Below are 6,813 nucleotides of genomic sequence, written 5' to 3'. Positions count from 1 at the left end.
ACATGCTCGCCCTTTCATCCGTGAGGACGCTATAATGTGACAGTCAATCCCACTATTCGTTGGTAAAATAATAGCCTAAGAGTTGGCGGTGGGTAGCTGCCTTCTCTTTAGTTTTGCACTGTAAAACTAGGAACGGCTGGGGCAGATAACCCTCGTGTAGCTTTGCGCAAAAATAAAATATGTTTTGTGTAACATCATGTACTGGAATAATGACGTGTTAATCAGTGTATATGTGATTATTATATGTTTATATGAACTTATTATATTATTAGTGAGTGGTATACAGCAAAGTGATTTGTGCAAAAATTTGTTAATGTAACTTTGATATAATTGTTCATGTTACGACGTTTAAAAGTCATTTAAATTTGACTCAAACGATAAAACCGAATTTTGAAATTTGCTCAGCTGTTATTTAACACTCTCCAAATGTTTGTTACCCACTCACATTTTTATTTTATGTATTAGGCTAAGAATAAAAACATGTGTACAGTATAATAAATATATGTTAATAGTTCAAACATTACATTATCTAAGACACTTTAAATCATTACTCACTCTTTTCTAAGATACTTTTATATCATATACTTCATGTGTTTTTATTTTAAGATATAAGATGTCTTTGTTGTAATTTTTTAAGGTAGCAGCAGTTTGTACTGGGAATTATGTTTGTGTCTGGCGCTTACGTGCTCTTTATGACGAAAAAAATAGATTAAATAGTTTTAAGTATTTGTGTGTATATATATATATGTGTGTGTGTGTGTGTGTCTGTGTGTACGTATTAAAGAGTTTTTCATATGTGTATTCATATATATGATATGCTGACATATATGTATTTAAATGTCATTTTGCGGTTCTCGTTTTGAAATAAAGATGTTTAATGTCATACATTTATCGTTCAAAATAAAAATAGTGACCAACAAAATTTACACTTTATTTAAAATATGAGAGAAAAACAAGTACACAGAAATTATTTTGGAAGGTTTTTACAAAAGCGTCTATTTTCAGTGGAAGGGCATTTTCGAACCGTTATGATAGCCTACGATTCGTGTGATTCTTAAGTTCTAAAAGTATCAATGTTAATACAGGTAACAGCGAGTTAACTTCTTATCAGTTTGTTATTGTTCATAATTATACCCCTCTAAAGCAGCCTTTTGAGTTAAGGTATCTAAACCTAATACTAATTTTACTAATTATTTATAGCATATGTAACTCCAGCATCGTGATATATATATATATATATATATATATATATATATATATATATATATATATACATGAAGGTATATTTTAAAATATATATACATTTTTTCATTAGTTTTAATCTAACTCATAACCGAAACTTAAATATATAATAATTAATGCAAAGTTTCACATTTTCATGTAATGACGTTATTTTATCATATGTGCTTATTACATTGATAAAAGCACAAATTAACACATGTCTGAACGGTTCATAAAATCAGTAAAACAATTAACAATACCTAGATGTCCCAGACCTATGCACTTCTTTTCTTTAGAATTTCAAAATTTAAATAATTCAGTATTTGACACTAGATAGCAGCACTAAGCATAGTTATTTTTGGTACTTGTTTTGAATTAAGCACAAAACTACACAATGGACTATCTGTGCTCTGCCCACCAAGGGTATCAAAACCCGGTTTTTAGCGTTGTAAGTCCCCAGACATACCGCTGAGCTACTGGTGGACATTTATGGTACTACTTTCTTAAAATGTAAATAAGTGGTAAGAAAATGAATAATATAAGAAACACTAAATATAAAAAATAAATTTACACTTGTTAGTCGTAATCCGAGGATCCTGGATTCGAATCCCGGTCGCACCAAACATACTCATCCTTTCAGCCGTAGGGGCGTTATAATGTGACGGTCAATCCCACCATTCGTTGGTAAAAGAGTAGCCCTAGAGTTGGCGGTGGGTGGTGATGACTAGCTGCCTTCCCTCTAGTCTTACACTGCTAAATTAGGGACGGCTGGCGCAGATAGCCCTCGAGTAGCTTTGCGCGAAATTCAAAACAAACAAACAGACAAACTTGTCAGTCATGAAATCCGTTCACTATTTTTTTCATATTTTACCCAACAAGGTGAAATAAATTTTTTAATTTGCTTCTCGAGACATTTTTAGTCCTCCACTTATTATGCCGATTATTTTTATACGTAATAAAGATCATATGAGATTTACGACCGATAATATTAACCCTGCTTTGTTTTACTTTCAAAACATCTTTTCATTGAGGTTTTGACTCCTAAGAAAACTTATTTGCTGTAAACGTAAACACTTCGGTGTTAAAACAAACTGTCCAGTAACGGAGCCAAATAGTCACGTTAACATTTGTGAAATACGTGAGCAGAAAGGATAAACACATTTCGATAAAGTTCTCGCTCTTTTTATCTCTCTCTCATTATACACATAAAATGTAGAGAGATAGAAAGTGTCGCTTTACTCATGAACCTAAGGAAATAAATATGTTAATGGTTAGAAGTAGCAATCGCTAATTTTCAGTAAGATCTCGAAAGGCATTTTGTGGCCCTACATTGGCAGTTGGATCACTGACTAAATACATTATTAACTATTTCTGGACATTATTTCTGGACCACAGAAGATTATTATTTGTCATACTCATTTATCAATCTACTGAATAAAATAGGGCAATAAACATATTTATCATACGAGAATGTTTAGTGCATCTACGCAAGAAACGCTGTCTACTTTTAACAATAATTTAATCTTAGACCTTCGCAAAAAGGCCCGGCATGGCCAGGTGGTTAAGGCACTCGACTCGTTATCCGAGAATCGCGAGTCCGAATCCCCGACACACCAAACATACTTGTCCTTTCAGCTGTGGGGATGTTATAAGGTGATGGTCATTCCCACTATTTATTGGTGAAAGAGTAGTCCAAAAGTTGGCGGTGGGTGGTGATGACTAGCTGTTCTATACTCCCTAAATTATGGATGACTAGCTGTCTTATACTCCCTAAATTATGGATGACTAGCGCAGATAGCTCTCGTGTAGCTTTACGCGAGATTATAAACAAACAAATGGAGCCTACATAATGTGGAGATGTCGTTCATCAGACTTCTGCTCGATTGATTGAGTAGAATTTAATTAATGAGATTAATGAAATGAAAATTATAAAACACTTTAATGAGATGTTTATATTTTAGTATTTGAAATAAATTACTTCCTGGGAAGTAACATAGGAATAAAACTAATAACTGACAAGAGTTTGACGCCCAGATATATAGTTTAATAATAAACAAATCCCTGAAACAAAACAAAAATAACAAGAAGTAATCGGCTTAATTCATTATACAAACAGACAACTGATTATTTAAACAGGTTTGGTTTGTTTGTCTTGAATTTCGCGCAAAGCTACACTAGGGCTATCTGCGCTAGCTGTCCCTAATTTAGCAGTGGAAGACTAGAAGGAAGGCAGCTAGTCATCACCACCCATTGCCAATTCTTGGGCTACTCTTTTACCAATGAATAATGAGATTGAGCGTCACATTATAACACCCACACGTCTGAAAGGGCGGCGAACATCCTGATGATTTATTAAAAATTACTAAACATTTGTTTGTGTTATCATAAGAATAAATCATCTTATGATTGAAAAATTTATTACTATTCAATTAGATGTACATAAAACAAAAGCTAAGTAAATTAATGACATGACTTATATTCGTTTTCTTAAGTGACGAACAAGTAAAGGTAAGAACAGGAAACGTGTTGACTTATGTAATTTTGCCAAATTATATCAGCTTCTCGTAAGTACAGTGAATTCGTTCAATATGTTTTCATAGTAATAATGCTCTGTGTTTCTTTCACGTTTTTTGTTGTTGTTTTTGTTTGCGGTGGAGAGTAATTAGAAATAATCTTTTCTATACGATTAAAGTTTAGGTTCACTATGACTTCGATGAAATTAGAACCTTTGTTTTTCGTTATTGTTCCGAAATTTGAAACTTCATGTAAGCTGGAGAGTTTTGTTGTTTTTTTTCCTTAATTTTATAGAAATCTTTTTGTACATTGATTTGGCTTTGAAAAAACAACAACAAAATAAAAATTAAGCCCAACTTAACAACATTTTCTGTGATCGTTTTATAGAGGTCACGACCTTTGTTTGTTTGTTTGTTTGAGAATTTCTGTACACAGAGCTGTTTGCGTGTAGCCAGATGTTAATGCCCAACTGATAAACTGGACGAAAGGAAGTTGGTCAACACCCACCATTGCCATCTGGTGGACAGCAATTATTTTACTCAATAATAGAGAATGATCGTCACTCCTGAAGTGTTCACCTAAGTGCAGAATGCGTCTTGTTAAGAACGGGACGCATACCGGGGATCTTCAGATTCAGAGTAAAGACACGTTAACCATTGAACTCGAGAATACTTACATTATACCCAGAAAATCATTGATTTCCATGAAAATGATAATTTTACATTTCGAAACTCAAACTTAAAGTTGTAATTACACCAGATAAAAGTAATAACAAAAACATGTAAACGGTAATAGTTTATTTCACAATATAAAATACATCAGTAGCACGTAAGTGCTTCTGTAACACTTACTTCCAGTTAAGACGAAATTGCAGAACTTTACCCTAAACAAATAAATGTGTATTTTTTTATGAAGCCACTTTACGATAAGTTCTAAATTATTCACGAAGATATAATGAAAACTTATAACCATGTGTATTAACTAGCATAGTTAGGAAATACGACAAATACAGAAAAAAATATAAAAACCAGGGTTAGTAGCAGCAACAAGACAAAATCACTTTGAACGTCAAATTCTACAGAAGTATAGCACATTTTATTTTCAAATGGCTTAACTAAGGTGTAACCCGAATAATTATAGCATTAAAGACAATAAGAAATAAAACAATTTATGGGAGTGAAGATAAAACGTGAGAGCGTTGAACCTGTTTCCTTAATATTTATGTTAACACAAAAGTGAGGTTGATTTATATTCGCTTGTTTGTTTTTAGAACAATGCCACCTTGAGCTATCTGCTGTGTCCAACTCAGTGAAACGAGCCCTGAATTTTAGCCTTGTAAGTGGAATTTCTGCTGTCCCACTGACGGACGGTTTATTTTTATACGACATACTAAATATTGTGTATCGATTTCCCATCTCTGATTATTTGAGTTCACGTTTTATCTCTCTCCAGAAAAGTGATTTGTTTTCATAACGTGTTTGTTTTACTTAGTCATTAGTAAGCTAACGTAAACAAGAATTTACAGTATTGCAAAAGAGGGAATGTTGGTCAACCGATATTTAAAGCAGCTACTCTGAGTTTAAAATATTGTTTTCTAAAATTCATCTAATAGTTTCCTTCACTCATACTGACACTTTCAAAATGGCAGATTTCTTCACCTAATAACAGAGTTTTTACTTCTGGTAATTATTGGGTTTAATAAAAAAACACATTTACATTACAGATTAATATTATATTAATTTGATATTTATAACGCACGTGAACCGTTAAGAATGTTCTTAATACACAAAATCTAAAAACTACAAACACACGCTACACGTACAACAGTGAGAGACAAATAACACGCATGTGTTCTCCATCTTTGCCAGAACAGATCACTACAATCAGACTCAAGACACAGAATGTCTTGAAACAATTACTTACATGATGGTGAGTTTAGAGGATGGTAGGAAAGAAGTTTCGTTATAATTTCACACAAAGCTACACTAGGGTTATCTGCGCCAGCCATCCCTAATTTTACATTGTAAGACTAAGTAAAGGGCAGCTTGCCATCACCACCCACCGCCAACTCTTTTTACCAACGAATAATTGAATCGATAGTCACATTATGAAGCTCCTACAGCTAAAAGGACGAGCATGTTTAGTGTAATGGGAAGTCGAACCCACGACCTTTAGATTACTAGTCGAGAACCCTAACTACCTGGCCATATGGGGGCTAGGATAGAAAGGGGAAAAAAAACTTTTACGAATATAATTGTAATTAGTAGAGAATTAATGTATTATTTTTGGCCTTAACAATGTATTTAATAAAGTATGAGTGAAGATATAAAAGTTGTTTTTAATAATCAACTCCTTTTACATAGTTGTTTAGTTGTCGAGTGTAGGGTTATTTATTTTAGTTACTGCAGAGTAAAATAAGTAAGTCTGCGCTTTTTCAATATTATGCTGTGACGTCCGAAATGAACAAGTATTTAGAAGGGTTTGTTTGTTTGTTTGTTTTAGAATTTCGCACAAAGCTACTTGAGGGCTATCTACGCTAGCCGTCCCTAATTTTCCAGTGTAAGATTAGAGGGAAGGCAGCTAGTCATCACCACCCACCGCCAACTCTTGAACTACTCTTTTACCAACGAATAGTGGGATTGACCGTCACATTATAACGCCCCCACGGCTGAAAGGGCGAGCATGTTTGGTGCGACGGGGACACAAACCCGTGACCCTAGACCCTAGGATTACGAGTCGCACACCTTAACCAACCTGGCTATGCCGGGCCATTTAGAAAGGAAAGGAAGCGGCTGTAGATGTGGGGTACAAGAGGTCAGACTGACAAGTTCGTGATGATAACATATCAGATGTAAAAGTCAAATAGTTTTATTGAAGACCTACATTCTGTGAGTGACACACACAGAGCAAGCCAAGCTACGATTTAAATATTATAATTTTGTAATATAGAATATTATAGAATCAATAGGTCTTTTACCCACAATGCTTTGTAATGTATAAAAATGAATCCATAGCTTTTAATTCGAACAATCGCGAACCTCGAAAACACGAACAAACAAGTAATGGTATCATACTTAT

Source organism: Tachypleus tridentatus, chromosome 7 (genome assembly GCF_004210375.1).
Source record: "Tachypleus tridentatus isolate NWPU-2018 chromosome 7, ASM421037v1, whole genome shotgun sequence".
Lineage (NCBI taxonomy): Eukaryota > Metazoa > Arthropoda > Merostomata > Xiphosura > Limulidae > Tachypleus > Tachypleus tridentatus.
The sequence above is the reverse complement of the archived record's forward strand: the minus strand, read 5'-3'. Positions refer to the sequence as shown.